The 15,768-nt window shown below is 41.2% G+C and overlaps 1 protein-coding gene and 1 long non-coding RNA gene across 3 annotated transcripts in view; both read left to right on the top strand.

Annotated features, from left to right (window-relative positions):
- The window catches only part of LOC120611857 (uncharacterized), a 37,181-nt gene extending 35,579 nt beyond the window's left edge, over positions 1-1,602 (top strand). Inside the window, exon 3 of the long non-coding RNA XR_005655303.1 lies at positions 1,591-1,602. This is a non-coding gene — a long non-coding RNA (uncharacterized LOC120611857). The remainder of the gene's footprint in view (positions 1-1,590) is intronic.
- SLC24A3 (solute carrier family 24 member 3) overlaps positions 1-15,768 on the top strand; it is a 458,625-nt gene that overhangs the window by 103,579 nt on the left and 339,278 nt on the right. The window lies entirely within an intron of this gene.

The raw sequence follows: 15,768 nt of genomic DNA, 5'->3' as shown, positions 1-15,768 counted from the left end.
AAAATAACTTAGGTGATGTTTAGGTCAAAGTGGAGTCACGCCGTAAACAGAGAAGGAATCCATCCTACTGCCCTGAGAACTGACCTGGGGAAACAGCCCCCACCTGTTTTCACAGTCCATGGCCAGTCTTCTCCAGAGCCATGCTCCTTCCTTACCACCACCATGGAGAGGAGGCACAGCTGCCAGTGCTGGAGGGGTATACTTCCCTTAGTGTTTGGTGCTCCCCTTGGAACACGAATTCTTCCTTCTTCCAGGGTCTGGGAAGCAAATGATAGTATGCTCAAAAGGGATGATAGCAGGGGGGGAGAGGCAGAGTCATAAAGGATTTGTTTACCATGAAGTGGGCAGAATGAGAGAACCAAGATAATGATGCTACAGAGAGTAGCCATGGTGAGGGGCCATTACCACCCCTGTATCTGAAGGGACAAAGGAGGGCAGGGCCACCTTTGGACAAGAATTATGGGCTGGGAGACAGCTAGAGGAATAAGTGCCCTGGTCTCTCTCCTCCTACCCTTTAACCTTCTGCTGTTGGCCAAATCTACCTGGAAGCCAAAGGCTGCAGGAGCCAGGTCTAGCCTTCCAGGGCACAGAGCCAAGGCTGGGGGCAGGGGGCATGTGGATTGTGGGTCAGGAGGGAGGGAGGGAGAATTTCTAGCACATTCAGTTTTCCTTTTTTTGACACAGACAAGGCTTGTTTCCTTTGTTTAACAGAAATGGATTCTTTGGAAAGCCAGGAAAAACAAATCCTGCCAATAATTAGGTACTGTTTAGAGATTCATTAGAACCAGACTTTGTGCCAGGACAGAGATTGGCCTGAACATTTTATGAAGGTTTACTGTTCCCTGCATTTATTTTGATTAACATTTCTTTATTTCTTTAATTTTATTTTTAAAATATCCTATTCATATTTAACTATAACAAGCATTGGATCATTTTGTTCTGTTAGGATTCACACAATGGAAAGAGAATTTCTAAAGCCCTTTACTTTTGTGATTGTTGGAGTGGTAAATTAAGGGACATACCTTGAGCTTCTCCGGCTTTTGAGAAAGTCATTGTTGACCCCTGTCTCTCCTTAATTTATGGCTGGGCTGGAGAGCAACAGGCAGCCATGATTGCTTTGTTCTCAAATGCCAAGGCACATGGTTACCAAGAGAAAGGCCTTCTTTCATTTCCCCATGTGAAAGTACCCCAGATGGACATGATAATGGGTGGAAGATGATGTGGTTGCACAACCACACAATCTGTTACCTGCACAGACTTCTGCAGAATAAACAAGAGAAACATAGGTGTGTGTCACACCCAGATGCTCCTTGGAGCCTGGGTGCAAAACTTTATGTACTATATATAACCTTGGACTTCACTAGTGTCCTCTACACCTTGCCCTCAAGTGGAGCTCACTGCAAGACATGTTGTTCTGTCTTGATGACTATTTATTCCACTCACGTATGGTCTTTGTCATCAGAATATCATTAGGATGATACTGATTTGCACTTGTCTGCTCCCTAGCCTCAAGACCCTCTACTGCATTCTTGGTTCACCATACTCTAATGGTCTAAAGGTGTATCCTTATTCTGTCCACTTTTCTGTAAGGTCGTGTAGGGACATATTCATTCATTCAATATATATGTATTGGGCATCCACTACATATCACCCATTATGTGTATGGGACATAAGTACAGGAAACAAAAAAGCCAAAATTTCTACCCTCGTGAAGCTTCTCTCCAGGGCGAGGAATGGGTGGTGGAAACAAACATTAGTAGATGTAAAGTATTCTAGATAGTGATAAGTGATAGGTGAAAAAAAATGAATGAGAAGAGGGATCAAGAGTGGGGAGAGGGTGGGTTGCAAAGTTAAATCAAAGTAGAAGTCTTTGAGAAGGTGACATCTGAGCCATCTCTGAAGAAAGTATAGGAGGGAGCCATGGAGATATCTGAGGATGAGCATTCCAGGCAGAGGGGACAGGATGGGCAAGGCCCCTGAGGTGACACATGCTTGGTGTGTCCACCAGATGATGCAGACTCAGTGTGGCTGGAGTGGAATGAAGAGGAGGAGAGGAGTGGGAGGAGTCAGGGGGATGCAGAACCAGATCACTTAGAGCCTTAGAGGCTGATGGAGGCCTTTAGCATTTACTGTGGATGGAGAGCCATTTCTTGCTCTAAGAAGTGATGTGACCAGCCTTATGTTTTTAAAGGATCAAACAGATTATTGGGTTGATAATAAAAGGTAGGGGACACAGGGGGAAAGTGGAAGACTCAGGAGATTATTAAAATGGTTGTGACTCAGAACAGAGTTGTGACAAGGGACAGTGTGAGGAGACATCAAGTTCTGGCTACAGGTTGAAGACAACAACAGATTTCCTGAAGGAATAGATGTGAATAAGAGAGATATAGAAGAATATAGGATTCTTGACCTGAGCAATTATAGGAGTGGGTGAAGCAGCTGGTGGAGCAGACTCTTTGGGGAGAAGATCAGGTGTTTTGTTTTGGAAATGTTAATTTTAAGATGTGTACTAGGCATCCAAGTAGAAATGAGAAGGCTGAAGTGTGCACTTAGAGTTCAGTTGACAGATCAAGGCTAGAGATATTAACTGGAAAGTCTGTAGCATATAGAAGTCTGTATTTATAGCCATGAGATGGAGGAGACCCCCCATGGAGCAGTGTAGACAGAGGAGGAAGTTAGCAAAGGAGGTAGACAGTGTAGACAGAGGAGGAAGCTAGCAAAGGAGGCAGGGAGGAACGCCAGTGGTAGGGGAGGAGGCCCAGAGGACGCAGTCAGCACTGGAAGCTGGTGCTCAGGGAGGAAGGAATGAGCCAGCGGAGTTGAATGCTGCCAACTTATTAGGTGACTTTAAGGCCAGTGGTGTGACATGGACAAGAGTAGTCTCACTGCTGGTGGATGCAAAGTTCTGATTGGGATGGGTTCACAAGAGGATGAGGGGGAAAGAATTGGAGGCAGATCATATAGGCAACTCTTTTGAGAAGTTTTTCTACAATAGAGTAAAGAGAATTGTCCAGTATTCATAAGAAAAGAGGGAATAAGAAGTTTGACTTGTTGAAGAAAACAAGTAGTATCTTTGTATGCTAATGAAAGGTCTTTGTTCACCTGAATTAATGGACTTCATTGTCTTTTTCTTTTTTACTTAATACATTTATTCCACTCCTTCTTTCCACAAGTGTGCCTTCCCTCTCATTAGCAGATCAGTCATTATTGCTATAGGAAATACACAATAAGATGTCTTTGAGTTCCAGTTTTAGTTCATCTGTTCATTGGGCATATATAAACCATCTGGCAGTGCTCAACGAATAAGCTCATTATATTACTTTATAATATTTATTATAATATTTGATTGTTATAATATTTGATTGTTATATTCTATTATGTAGCTATGAAGCCTATTTTAAATGCACTATTATTGAATTTGTTATTTAGTTTACAGGGCAAGAAGTGTTATAGAATCATGGTTTGGGGGACAGATAACAACCCTCATTGTAGATCATCTCCTCCATAAATAATTCTTACCCTTCATAGCTGCATGACCCAGGTCAGTTAGTTCGTAGCTGAAAAGAATGTCCATGGGTCCTGAGCTTGCTATTTGCTTCATCCCATCTACTTAATACACAGTGAATGCTGTCCTTTTACCTGTGCTATTTCAGGGTCAAGGTTTTGACCTTGGCAGCATGCGGGGACCCTCTGTGATCTTACATGTGTGAAATCTTGCTTGTTCCAGCTTCGAGGCCTGCCATGTTACTGGACACCTGCTTGAGCTGGTTGAAATTGGTGTTTTAATAATTTAGAGTCTTTAGACATGATTTTAATTGAAAAGGGCTCTTTAACACACATCATAGACTATTTTACACTACGTTCTTTGTAACATGATTCCTGGGCTAACCAGATCACATGCTCGTATTCTGAAACACAATTATACCTTAATGAGGAATTGTCTTAGCTGTCTGTAAGGACAAAGTGCTGGTGTCTCTTGGCCAAAGATTTCCCTGGGCAGGGCTGGGTGAGGAGGGTCTGTCGAGCTCTGGGTCTGGACATGCTCAGACTCTGCAGGGCTTGTTTCTCTTCACCCCAGAGGAGCTGGTCAGGGACTTTGCAGAGTTGTGGCTTGGCCAATTAGATGGCCCCCAACTTTCTAGAACCTGAAAATAGGATGCTAGAGGTTGCATCTTTGTGTACCCCCAAATTCCTATGTTGAAAGCCTGAATAGGATTAGATGAGGTCATGAGGTTGGGGTCCCCATGATAGTATTAGTGCCCTTATAATACGTGACTGAGATCAGGGCCCTTCCTCATAGTGAGTTGTAGCTGTCTGCAAACCAGGAAGAGGGTTCTCACCAGACACTGAATCTGATGGCACCTTGATCTTGGGCCTCCAGCCCCTAGCCTCCAGAACTGTGAGAAATAAATATTTGTTGGTTAAGCCACCCAGACTGGCATTTTGTTATAGCAACCCAAACTGCCTATGACATGGAGGAATGCTTATTTCTCCCTTAGGGCAAACTTTAGTGGGGAAAGTCACTTTTCAAACAACCATAATCTTAAGAATGTACTTAAAAATGAACTCCCTTTACATAGGACCCAGTGAAAGGGGATCCCATATGCTAAATTTGGGATGGTTTGAGCAAAATATATAAGGATAGGAATGAGGTATAAACTTTGAAAAATAGAAATCCATGATTCCATACTTATAAGTAAGTAGCAAGAGAAAAATTAGTAACCATATAGTGTAGAAACCCAACAATACATTGACTGAAACTACCTTGATCACAGTTAACATCACTGATGAGATCAGGTGATCATGGTGCCACAGAGGTGATGCCCCAGAAAGGATACACCTTTGTCTCCATGATGTTCTGGCCCAGAGTGCATGACTCAAATCTAATTATAAGAAAGCAGCAGAAAACCTCAAATAATGAACATCTCATTTAAACAAAGAATTGTGTTCTTCATACATGCCCATTTTATGAAAGACAGAAAGGCTGAGGAGAATTGAGAAATGGGACAGCTAAATGCAGATCTTATCTGGGTTCTGTACTGAAAAGAAAAAATGCTCTAATGGATGTTATTGGGTCATTTGACAAGTTTGAATATGGACAGTAAATTAGGTAAAAGAATTGTATCAATGATAAACTTACTGAAACTGATTAGTGTGCCATGGTTATGTAAGAGAATGTCCTTAGTGTTGGAGTTTTTAAGGGTGTAGGGCCATGACTTGAGCAACTTAAATAATGATTGTTAGCTAGCTAGCTAGCTATCAGTAATGTTGTCAATAATGATTAATACCTAGATAGGTAAATAGATAGAAATTAGATGGATAGGTAGAAATTATATAGATAAATAGAATAATAAAGGAAATGGGGCAGAATAATGATAATAGGTGAATTGGGGTAAAGGGTTTATGGGAGTCCCATGTACTATTTTTGCAATTTTCCAATAAGTTTGAAATTCCTTCTGAAAAAAAAAAAACATTAAAAAAGCCCCCTTTTGTTGATTGATTCACCCACTTATCCTGAAGGATTTATTGAGTGTCAGTCCTAGGTCAGGCCTGTTTTCCATGCAGTGAGGCCACAAAGATAAGCCCCTGGTTCTCATGAAGCTTCTGTCCTAGGGGGAGGTGACAGAATAAAGGTATACACAAAGAAAGTGTCAGATGGCAATTCTGTTACAGGGAAGGGAAACAGGATGATGGAGGTTGACAGGAAGGGTCCTGTTTAGATGAGGGCCATGGGGGAATGGAAACATGATTGAATGAAGAAATCAGCCTGTATTCACCCAGGAAAATACATTCCAGGCCGAGGGACCAACCACTGCAAAGGCCCATCAGCAGGACAGAGATGGACTTTGCAACTGGGGTTAGGGATGGGAGAAGGAGCCAGAACCTTGGGCAGAACTGGATCATCTAAGGGCTTGTCTGCCACAATGAGGAGTTCCAATTTCATTCTCAGTAGGAGAGGGAGCCAGTGGGTGGTTGGAAGAATGGAGGTGACATTAATGAACTCCTTGTTTCCAAAGATCACTCAGGTTCCCTTGTGGAGTATGGATTGTAGGGGGACATCGAGTGGGAAAAGAAGACAGCAGCCTCCACCGGGCAGCAGGAGGGGATGCAGCCCAGCGTCTCCACCCTTGTCTGCCCTCCCTGGCCCCCACTGGTCTTTTATACCAAAATATATCCTTAGTACAGTCACTCAGAGCCTCTCAGCAACTCTGAAAACCAACCAGATTTCTTTTTTCAACATTACTTTGGCACATGCCAAGAATGATAAAAATGAATCTTTCTCCAATTTTTCTTCTCTTAAGCTACTTTTAGACCTAAGTATTGGGGAAGAATAAGGAAAAACTCAGAACCTGTCTAGAGACACCCAACCACAAAGAGAAAACCACCACGAGGACCCAGAGAGGTATTTGTGGAATTGCTAGAATAAAATAAGGAGAGTGACAAGGGACATTGGTCCTATGGACACCCTGGCGCTGCATGGAATATTTAAAAGAAATAAGGGCAGTAGTTTTTCTTGCTTGTTAATGGAGTCCCACCTCTGCTTCTGCTCTGTGCCACCAGCCACTCTTCCAGGATTGGAATTCTGAAGCCTAAAGGGCCTGGAGCCAGGACGGTTTAGGGAGAACCCTCTAAATAGCTGTGTTTTTTAACTTTTGGTGTCAGATGAACTGAGGTTTTTCTTTAGCTGGCTGAGGGGGCCCAGTGACTGGCTTCTTGTGGCTCATAGGTGGGTGTTTTATTGAGACACCATCCTGCCAGAAAACAGGGGAAAGAAATGTGTGGACTAGAGAAGGATCCTTCACAGCAATGACTAATTCTTTAAAGAGTGGGCAGCTCTTGTAAGAACCTTCAAATTTCAGGCCATGCCTGTGTGTGTCTGTGTGTGTCTGTGTGTACGTGTCTGTGTTTGTGTCTGTGTGTGTATCTGGGGGTGGACAGATACACAGTGGGACAGTGGACGTCCCTTAGAAAGATAACAGTTCTAATCTGTTATTTTGATGGTTATGAAGAGTGGTGTCCTTTTATTTTCCATCTGGATTTAATGTTTATTGCTCTAGAATGCTCCTCCACTATAGTCTGGATGCTCAAATTAGGGTCTATGAAGCAGATTCTGGTGGGGGCTTAAATGGCCACAAATAGATGCTGGGTATGAGGAGGGCAGTGGGGTACTTGGCCTATTAAAACAAACAGTGTGGCAAGAGGAGAGAAGTGTTTCACCAAAGTGGTTTGTGGCATCATTAAGAATCAGAGAAGTAGGGAGGAATGGAATTTTTTAAAATAATACATTTTTGTGTGTGAATTTGCATTTTTGCTGAGCAAAGAAAATGTTACTGATGAGTCCAGTCTTGCTATTTTTTTTTTGCAGTGTAAATAGGTGAATCAATAATTAAACATGGTAAATTTAAAAAATACGAGGAAAGGAAGCAACATCAATATATCTATTGCTTACTCCTTTATATATCCCCAGTGATAGTAAATGATTCTCCTGTGAATATGACTTTTATTTTTGGAGGTAGCCACAAAGTTGTCTATCAGGAACGATGTGTGAGATCGCACTGCCTGTTACCACTTATGGTGAAAGAAGACAACAGAAGACATGGTTGCACAACCCTGTGAATATACTAACAAATGTTGAATTGCACACTTTACATGGGAGAGTTATATGACATGTGAATTATATCTGAATGAAGCTGTTAGAAAAAAATGGCAACAAAAAAGAAATAGGCAGATAGGTTTGACTATGATGAAATCAAATTTAGAAAGCTATACAGAAAACAAAACGTGCAAATGTGTACTTATTGTCTCCATGGTACATGGTCTACTTATTTAATGATTTAATATAGGCCAAAAGGTCCTTAAGATGGACTGGGGGAATAACTTTCAGAACCAGGGACATGTTCTCTTCAGGATTCTCAGTGGAGTCAAATGCCACTTTGTGGGTGGCTTGGTGGGTGGCTTGATTTTTGGAAACCACTAAAATGATTTAACAGTAGGTTTGGCAATTAAGCAAATGATCAAGCTGAGAAATATCAGCACAGTAAAAATAATAATAATAACAGAATGCTATAACGTAAGACAACAGACATTTTCATTTGGGAAATCCCATATACTGACTCCATAAATGATCATCTTTTTCACCAGTGAAATTAGCTAGTTTTCAAATACCAAGATTCAATGCCAGGATAAATGTGACTCAATTACATTGGGTTCCTCTGGGAGCTGACCTGATCAAACCAGTGGAGGGAATATTCACTGCAGGTGATCACTGTGGGCAACTGGGGCTCCGTGTCACTGGGCAAGTCTGAGAGCCTGTGTGGGACATGCCTCAGAGTTACCTAAGCCAGGGAGTGAGGAAGGTGGGGTGTTCTCCCACAGTTTCTCATCTGTCATTTGTTGAGCACTGTTTCTGAGTGTATTTGTTAACACTGCTGGCTTACATGCATGTGGATGAGTATGCCCTCCCAGCCAGGAACAGAGCATTCAGAGTTAGAGGGTTAGCAAAAAGCCTTTGCTGAGGTGGTCATGGAGTGCCTGGGAGATATACACAGAGCACTAACAGCATCTGCTACTTTAGTCTAAATCTGTGCTGTACAATGGAACTTTTTTCGATGATATTCTGTATCTATACTATAGAGTAAGAAAGCCACTGGATACTTAAAATATGGCTAACAAACTGAATTTTTAATTTAATCTAAATTAATTTAAATTTAAATTACTACATATGGCTAATGGTTACCATTATGGACAGTGAAGGTTTAGAAATATTAGAAAATGAATCCCTCAGTCTCGTAGTCTCAAAGTCACAAAGTTAGGTATATCAAGATGACTAGAATAAAATGAGTGTTATCAACAGATATATTTTCATTGCCCTTTACATTTTCAGTTTTTTGAGCTTTGGTTGGATAGGTTTCCAGCTCCTTTTAGCCAATAGGCAGGACTTGGTGTGCTCAGCTGGAGATAATTACTAATTAAGGCAATTCAACAAGTTTTTCAATGATTACTATAGGGAGCTCCAAGACCCTGCATGCTAGCTCTGAACACAGAGAAAGGTAACCTGCTAGAGCCTTCACTGATAGCAACTCATGCCCAAGTGCTTGATTTGGTCCAGGTCAAGGCACCTCAGGTAAATACTGTTGCTAGTGGGTTAATAGAATTATTAATTTAGTTTCATACCTATAATCGAAAACAGTGTTTAGGCAATTATTTTAGTTTTTTTTTTTTTTTCCTTTTTTTTTTTTTAGCTTCATTGTACTGACCAGCTCTTTACTTTTGGGATGATATGATTGAAGATGTCCATCAGATCACTGAGTTATGGGCATGCAAAAGATTATTCACACTCGTTTCTGAAAAGCAGCCTGAATTATCAACAATTAACTTTTATTGAAAACAGGTAGCAACAATATGGAACATAAATAACAAATGTATGGGACACTGGCTTTCCTCATGCCATCTTTCTCCCCTTCCCTGCCCAAGGCAGGCATTGCTAATCAATCACAGTGCTATTTCTTGTGGACCCAAGATAGAGCCCTTGGGTCTTTCTTAACACAACACTCCTGGGAGGTATTGCAAGTCAATCAAGATTAGTATGTTCAGTAAGAAACAATGAGTCATTTCTGTCATACCTGACAGAAAATAGTTGTTGACACAGAGATCATTTATAAGAGACTTCTAATAGATATTTTGTTTTTTTTTTCTTGACTCTGGGGATTGAGGGCATTAACATTACAGTTTATTCCCCTCCCCTGGCCTTATCTTTTAGACTAATGCTTGGCAAACTATGCCTGTTTTGTATATAAAATTTTATTGGACATAGCCATATCTACTTGTTTATGTGTTGTCTGTCACTGCTTTTTTGGTATAACAGCCCATTCAAGACGTATGTGATGCAAAGCCTAAAAAATTTACTATCTGTCCCTTTACAGAAGAGCCCTAGACTCTGCACTTTTTTATAGGAAGACAAGCTCTCCTTCCTGTTGGCACAAATAGCAGAGTTAGATTTGCCTGTGCTTGTCCTCTCCTGAACTTGGTGAAGCTAGTTAGCCTTATTGCTCAGGAAACTTCCAATCTTTAAAATATATATGAATTTAGTATAGGCCACAGTACAAACTTTTTACCCCAGCACATAATAATTAATTGCAGAGACAGAATTTTTTACGCACACTCTGTAAGCACGTGAGCTTCAAATAACTTGGCCTTGGGGTCACGTTTGGGACAGCCACTTAGCATGTGGCCTTAGTCCAAGTGGTCTCTCAGAGTCTTTGTTCCCACATCATTGAGAATATTAAATCACAATCCTTGTTTTTGGCTATTGAGATAACATTCGCAGTGAGGATTAAATAAGAAAATGGATTAAAAGTGCTTATCCTTGTGCCTCACACATTTTAAAAGTCCGTAAATGGTAGCTCTTCTTAAAGCAAATGTTTTAGCAAATAGATGATGGACTAAGAGAATCGGTGTGCTCAAAACAAGGTCATATCTACCATGTGAGTATCGTGTGGAAAGATTCTCTATTTATACTTTGGGAAACCTATTGTGTCAGTTAGCTATAGCTGTGTAATAAGCTACTCCAAAACTCAGTTGTTTAGAACAGAAAGCATTTACTATGGCTCATGAGTCCATAGGTCAGCTTGGTACTTAAGCTGATCTGAGTCAGACTCAACTGACCTCAGCTGTCCTTGTTCATGTGTCTGTGATTATCTGGTGGTCAGCTGTGGGCTGGCTGGTCTAGGATGGCCTCATGTGTCTCGAGATCTATGCTGAGAAATGACACAGCATCAGTTCCACCACATTCTCTTGGCCACATCAAATCACAAGGACAGCCCAAATTCAAAGAATAGCTCTACTAAATGATGGGAAGAGCTGGAAAATCATATTGCAAAGGGCATGGACAGGGATGAATGAAGAACTAGGAAAATTTTTGCATTCATCTATTGCATTGGCTTCTTCACCAAGATGTAAAATAAATCAAGAAATCATAGGTACCATGCTTTTCATCCTTAAGAATTATTAAAGTCAAGTGTCCAAATATTTTTTACTATTGCTATTTAGCTTTATAAAGAAGGCAATGAATATACAATCTTTATCTTTAATAGAAAGAAGCTATTAAATGAAACTTTTGAATTAGGAACTCCACATGGCATATCCAAGCTCTCCCCTGCCCTGTCATTCTTGCTACAGACTTTGGTCAGCAGAGCCTTTGACATGACAGGATTTAATTTGGGGCTTGCATCCCACAGTTTGTCATGAAATAAGGTCAGCAAACTGCAGGTTGATTGCATATTGCATTTATTTCTCTGACATTTTTTACAAGCCCCACAGCCTTTGGGTATCTTTATGAAGGAGCCCTCAAGCTCCTACTTCTCAGGTGTGTGAAGCTTCCTGAATCTGTGTCTGTACATTGCTGCCGAGGTCACTTGGGAAGTGAAAATTGTGGCTGGACAGTGCATGTCTTGGCCTCTGAGATCAGGCAGTCCTGGCTGACCTGCAAGTTTGATCTCATTGGCTATTTGATTTCAGCCACTTGTTTGGGATTATTCTAACTGTTGACGGTATGAGGCATTCAAGAGCCCGGGCTGTAGAGTTAAATAGCACATGGAAACCGGGCTCTGCCATGTGCAGGTGTGACCTTGGGCATGATGCTGACTTTGAGGAGCTTCAGGTTTACATCCATAAGATGAGAGTAATGTGTTTATGATATGGAGCTGCGAAGATGGCATCAATTAAAGTTGTGATGCATCTAACTTCAGTGTGTAGAATAAACACTCACTTAATGATAGCTCTTATTATCAAGATTATTTTTATGGGTTCGACTCCACTGTAGTGAGCCTCTTGGCAGTTTTTAAGACTGAGTTTTATGCCTGGCTCTGCCTTTTCAAAGGGGTCTCCACTGCGTTTCTTAGGCCAGGTCTGAAAGGCCTAGTTTTAATGGAAGCATCCATAGGTTGCCATGAAGCTGTCATTTCTGATTTACAAAGGGACTTTCCACATTTTGAAGGGGATAGCTTCTCATGAGCAAAGGGACACTGGCCAAGCTTCAAAAGAGCCATAAACTTGCTGAATCATGGAAAGATATTCTTGGACATGAAGCTTCAAAACCAGACCTTGTTTATAATGAAGTTGAATGCTTCCAAAGCTTCATATTACATCCTCCCTGTAGTATTCCCATGGGGAATTCATCGGGCCTTAGTTATGGTTTGGATGACTGTTCAGTCCTCTTTCTTAACCTGTGGGCCAAGTTTTAGTGGGGGGGCAGTTGTTTTTTGTCCTCAGGTACCTGTTTTGTTTTGTTTTGTTTTGTTTCTGCTCAGTATTTGTGTGGGCATTGGCACTGCAGAAGGGAGCTTGTAAATACATACACTCGATGAAGAATCCATGAGAATATTTATTCATAAGCTATCTCTGAGTCTATATAACAATGTATAGGAGAACAAAATGTCATTTCACTTATTTAGCTGTTTAAAAATTCTGATTTTTTTCTGTTTTATAAAGAAAAGTAAAAGCAACAGGTTAGGAAAACTGAATGTAAGGTATGGCGGTATTAGAGAAACAGAAATTGTTAAATAAACATTAACATTCATTTCCTTTGGCTTCCACATGGTGTTTCAGAGAGGCCCACCCTCATCTACCTGCTGGGTAGAACTGTATTCTTAACCTATGGCTGCGAGGTTTGCCAAGCACTGAGGGCTAAGGGCCAGAGACCGAAGTGGGTGTGGACAGAACTGAGCTGGAGACAGCCTTTGTCTGGTCCTGACCATGATCCATGTTGCTTGGATGAAACTGTGAGTTAGTAACACATTAAGTGTTTATCAGTCATGTTCATTCAACAATAGATTGGGTGAAGGGAGGCAAAAGAGTTCTAGATGGAAATTATGAGAATTACATATAATCCCTGAAGCAGGGGGTGTTTGATGAAGTGACATTCTCAGTGGGAACTAGCACCCTTGCATGTGTTTTTCAGCTCATCACTGGTATTTGGGGCATGTACAGGACTCAGGGGTGATCTCAGATCTTTAGGTTCAGGATGGTGTTATGAGTTCAGTTGTGTCCCTCAGAAAAGATATGTTGGTACCCTAAGCCCCACCACCTCAGAATGTGGCCTTATTTGGAGACAGAGATTTTGCAGAGGTAATCAAGTTAAAATGAGGTCATTGGAGCCCTAATCCAGCATAACAGGTATCTTTTTAAAAGGAGACATTTGGACACAGATACACACAGGGAGAATGCCATGTGAAGATGAAGGCAGAGATTAGGATGATGCTTCTCCAAGGCAAAGAACGCCAAAGATTGGCAGCAAATCACCAGAAACTAGGTAAGCGGCATGGAACAGCTTCTCCCTCACAACCCTCAGAACCAACCCTGCTGACACTTTCATCTCGACTTCTGTTCTCCAGAACTGTGACACAATAAATATAACTTGTTTAAGCCACCCAATGTGTTGTACAGGCAGCCCTAGCAAATAAATACAGCTGGCATTGTGATAAAGGGTATGGATATTCTCACCCATCACCCTACTGTATTGTTGACACCCTAGAGCCTGTGCAGGAAAGAGGACTGAGGTGGGGAAAGAACAGTGATAGGGCTTAGGGATCAGGTATTTTCAGGTCCCCCCAAATGAGGCTGGGAACCACTTGGCAACTAAGATTCATATATTTCTAATGAGTACCCAGAAATAACATAGCGAGGTCTAGATTTCTGTCTCTTATCTTGTTATCTAGATTTTCTGTTTAAAACAATAATGATAATATTAAAAGTATAGTCATATGGTGTGATTCATAGAGGGAGCAACACAACTGCACAGTGTAATTTAAGTGCAGGCCACACTTTGTCTTCACCACCACTGAATGAAGGTCTTGTTGGGCCCTTCTGATGAAAGAAATGAAGTTCCAGAGGGTATAGTGACTTGCACAAGGTAAATAACAGAACCAGAGTTCAATTCCAGGATTCTCTACTTGCAGGATCTGTGATCTCCTCAGTATTCTGTAGAATGATAATACAGTTGCCTGGCTGGGGTCATCTAGAGAGTTCTGAAACTACTGATGCCTACCTAGATCATCCATAGAGGAGCTGAATTAACTGCTCCAGGAGGTGGCCTGGGCATGGGGATTTTTCAAATCTCCTAGGTTGAGACCCACCACAATAGGGTAACCAATTTAGCATTTCAGAATGAAAATATCGAGTTAGCTTATTGAGAAGTTTTCACAGAAGTTAGTAAGAATATGGGACATTTTTTCTCAAATACAGATTCTGGTGCTCCAGCCAGGCATTCTAGATCAGAATTTCTAAGAGTAGAGTCCAAGAGTCTGCATTTTACAAAAGGTCCAAACGTCATTCTGGAGTGTATTCTAGAAGGATTCCAGGCCATGAAGGGTTCTGTTGTCCTCTGTAAAACCTATGATACCCTATCTAGTAACCTAGGGAGCATAGCTGTCTGTTCATTTCAAAGATTCTAAAGGTAAATATTAAAGTGTAGCACTAGAAAAGACCAGGGACTTAAAGATGGAGTAAATACTCCTTTACTCAGTAACTGGGTATAACTCCCAGCCACCATGAAGCTACTTTGGCATTTTACAGAGTTTTGTAGAAATCTGCCAAATGGAAGTAGTTTCCCATTCCATAAACTTATAGAATGCAGCCTTTTGGATATCGTTTGGCTAATTTCTTTGTTCTACAAATGAACAAACTGAAGCTTATAGAGCATGCGGCCACCTGCCTAATCTCTGAGAAATGTGGTAAGGAGTGGTGGCTTCTAATACCAGCCATGGTATTTTCCTCATTGTCTCTGTGTTTCTGACTCTGGGCTCCTCTTGCTGCAGTGTGTTGGCCATATCTCTGTGCATCTATGTTCAGGATTGGACCTATCCTGCAGGATTCACCATGATGTGGTGACAAGCAAAGCTGTTCTTGACCAGGAATTACGCTAGAACCTGAGGGAGTTGTCCCCAAAAGAGCAAGGCCACGCTTCACGATGTGTGACAAAGGGAGTCAAGGTTTCCATTCAGGATGTTCTATGGGATGAATGACGTGGTCTTCTCTGAAAGGTCACCCACACCACCCTGGACAATCTCTAATTCTTCATCCTCTAGACCCATATGCATCACCTTACATACATCAGGTACCTTCTGTCCTGGAGTTGTTCATTGTCCCATGTGGAAAAGAGCACATTTGGGCTTGGAATCCTAAGGTCTAAATCTCAGCTCCACCCCTCACTCATTGTCTCTCTGGGCTTCCGTTTTCTAATCTCTAATAACATCTACCTTAGGGGCATTTGTGAAGGGTAAAAATATAGTGAGCATCAAAAGCACTTTAAAGCTATATAAAATATTAGTTATTATTATTTTTATTGTTTTTATTGTTGGAATATTGGTCTGCATTAGGTTGAAATGGAAACTAAAGGTGAGTCATCAACTTTGGTTTCTACCTACAAGAACAGTTAAGTACCAGTTTTTATTTGTGGGTCTGGTTTTCTTGTGCCAGCCCAAATAATCTAGTAATATAATGCCCTATGCAGTGAATTAAGCTGACTAGCTCTTTGTTCTTCTAAAACTTAAAATCCAAGACAGAAAATATTGGCAGTGACAAAGGTGACTGGGCTATTGGCCAGAGCAAGTCCATTAATTAATCAGTCTTTACATCTTGCCCAAGTGCTGTGGGAAACTGGAGCCGTGGCACCTGTACTCTGCCCTGTGTATCTATCATGATAAATTTCTGCTGAGTTGGCCATGTTAATCCATGTTAATGGACCTATCAGATTTAAGATCATATTCAATT

This window comes from Pteropus medius, unplaced genomic scaffold, assembly GCF_902729225.1.
Source record: "Pteropus medius unplaced genomic scaffold, Ma_sr-lr_union100, whole genome shotgun sequence".
Classification (NCBI taxonomy): domain Eukaryota; kingdom Metazoa; phylum Chordata; class Mammalia; order Chiroptera; family Pteropodidae; genus Pteropus; species Pteropus medius.
The sequence above is the reverse complement of the archived record's forward strand: the minus strand, read 5'-3'. Positions and strand labels throughout refer to the sequence as shown.